General features: G+C 38.3%; 1 pseudogene; it reads right to left on the bottom strand.

The window, feature by feature from the left end:
* Positions 1-2201: 2201 nt before the first annotated feature.
* On the bottom strand, positions 2202-2507 carry LOC102841600 (annotated as a pseudogene).
* Positions 2508-2797: the final 290 nt, after the last annotated feature.

The raw sequence follows: 2797 nt of genomic DNA, 5'->3' as shown, positions 1-2797 counted from the left end.
TATAGTGTTGGGGAAGAATATTGAAAGTATCATGTACTACCAGAAGAACAAACAAATCCGTCTTGGAATATGTGCAGCCAGAATACAAGTTAGAAATAAAGATAGTGATGCTTCCTTTCTTTTACTTCAGACAAGGAAGAACCAAAGAATCCTTGGAGAAGGGTATCATGCTTAGTAAAGTGGAGGGTTAATGAAAATAAGGATGATTCTGTCTTAGGCTGGGTTTTCTAGAGAAGCAAAACCAGGGAAACACACACATACACATAGGAGAGAGAGAGAGAAATATATTATCAAGGAAAGAGCTCACAATTGCAGAGTCCCAGGTCCCCAGTAGAAGAGAGAGAAAGAGTCCCTCCCACATGTCTATTACATTGGGAGCAGGCCACACCCCCAAGGAAGCATTCCTTCAATTGATTGGTTGCTCATAGCCACTCATCATAGAGCTAACTATGCCTCTACTGGATTTCATCACCATAGGAATAAACATATCCCAACTGCTAAACCTCTGGAAATCCTGACCCAGCCAAGTTGACACAAAACCCTAACGATTACAATCCCCAATGAAATTGATTAACACAATGGAAGCAACAATGAGCTCACACAAAACCACAATTGTGAAGATGGATAATGACAGGGCAGTGTTTCATTCTGTTCTGCATAGAGTCACTAAGGGTTGGAACAGACTTGATGGCACCTTATGACAACAACAACCACATCTCTAAGTCTACCACTTGTCTGTCAGTCTGTTCTACTGTGGTGGCTTGTGTGTTGCTGTGATCCTGGAAGATTTACCATCAGTATTTTAGAAACCAGCAGGGTCACCCTTGGTGGGCATGTTTCAGTAGAGCTTCCAGATTAAGAGAGAGAAGGAGAGTAGGAGAAGCTGACCAATACTAAAAGGTTAGCCATTGAAAACCTTATGGATAACAGTGAAGCATCATCTTACACAGTGCTGGCATATGAGCCCCTCAGGTTGGAAGGCACTCAAAATAAAAGACTGGGGAAGAGCTGCCTCCTCAAAGTAGAGTTGACCGTAATCATGGGGATAGAGTAAAACTTTCATGATCTTCATTTGCTGATGGGGGCAAACTCAACACTAGAAGAAATAGCTGCCATCTTTTTTTTTTTTTAATTGTTGATATGCCCATTTATACAACATGTTTGAGTAATTGTATATATATGCAGTATAAAGTCTATTAAGCTTTTTTAAAAAATCAAACACTAAATATTTAAGAACATACCATGTCCTTATCTAAATCCTAACACTTCAGTAACTTTAAGTGCTTCAAGTCATTAACGTCAGCACTGTACAGTACTGAAGGAAAATTAACTTGTACAATGTACAAATAGTAACTTCCAGTATTATAGAAGAAAACTTTATAATTTAGGCATTTTATTTTTCTTTCTATACAATTTAAAATAAAATGAGCATTAGTACGGTTTTTATAAATATTTTTGTTTATTTTAATGAAGCTGGTACAGACAATGTCCTTTTAAAACCCATATCCCAGGCCAAAAAATACAAACAAAATAAAAAAGAGCAGTGTTCTGTAGTATATACTCTGCATGAATATTTTTATTGACTGCTAATGAAATTTAGAACTTTGCTGGGATCTTCTGGCAAGGATTTTATCTTCATCTTAAAATGCTTTGTCTCTTCAATGAAGCCACCTTTGGAGTTAGTCATGGCTCTCACCATTTGTCATCATGACTCAATCCTGATTTCTCTTCTTTTGGTCCAGACCCTCAGGTTTCAAACATAGCTTCAAGGAAAGGAAAGGTCATTTTCCCACAGTTCAGTTCTCTGAACTTCCATCTACCACTGTAAGTCATAGTCCAGGAGTGAAGCAATCACATGCTAGAACTTCAGGACCAATGGGAAAGTCATTATGAACACTTACATTGGTAGATCTTATTTATCCCACAAGCCTGATAATGCATAGTCCTGAAAAAGTGACTTCTCTGTGCACATAGGTCATTTTAAGAAGAAGAGGGCTCTATGAAGGGGGCTGAGGTTAGATCACCAAAAATCAGCACAGTGAAAACAAACAGTAGTGAATAATGAACACTAGAATTCAAAATACCAGATGTTTTAAAGAGAGGTGCTAGTTTTCAATTCCATTTTGAACACCACATTACAAAAGAATTATTTTTTTAAAAAAAAGGGTTTTGGGGGAAGAGAAAAAAAATTAAAAGAATATCTAAACTGTTGAATGACCCTCTGTTTGTTCCTGATAAACTTCAATCACATCTTTTTCCTCCATTCCCAGTTCTTTTGGAGTATGATTATCAGCAATTCTCTGTCCTTCAAAGAGAAACCTGAGTGAATTCATTGGAACTCCCTGTCTTTGACAGTATGATTCTTTAAGTTACTTGAAATGTGTTGTCATTTTCACCTTAGAGTGGATCTTACTGCTAGCCTTTCCAATCACTTTGAGTTTAATGTATTCTCCTTCCTTCTTATCCTCCAAGTCCTCAGTTGAAGGTTTTGCCTCCTGGTCAGACATGGTGGCCGTGGCTTCACCCCGAGGGTCTCCGCACTGCAGCGACCTCAGCCAAGCAGAATCCTGCTCCAAGGCTTACAAATCCATCTATCTTCCCCCACAGCACAGCACAATGGCTGGAGGGACTTCTGCAACGCCTCTGCCAACATCTTTTAATTATCAGAATGTGGAATGTACAAAGCATGACTGTAGGAAAATTGAAAGTCACCAAAAAATATAGTGGAATGGATAAAGATCAATATCCTACACATGAGTTAACTGAAATGGACTGATTTGGGCCATTTTGAATGTGA

This window comes from Chrysochloris asiatica, unplaced genomic scaffold (genome assembly GCF_000296735.1).
Source record: "Chrysochloris asiatica unplaced genomic scaffold, ChrAsi1.0 scaffold00061, whole genome shotgun sequence".
Classification (NCBI taxonomy): Eukaryota; Metazoa; Chordata; class Mammalia; order Afrosoricida; family Chrysochloridae; genus Chrysochloris; species Chrysochloris asiatica.
This window is presented reverse-complemented; position numbering and strand designations above follow the sequence as displayed.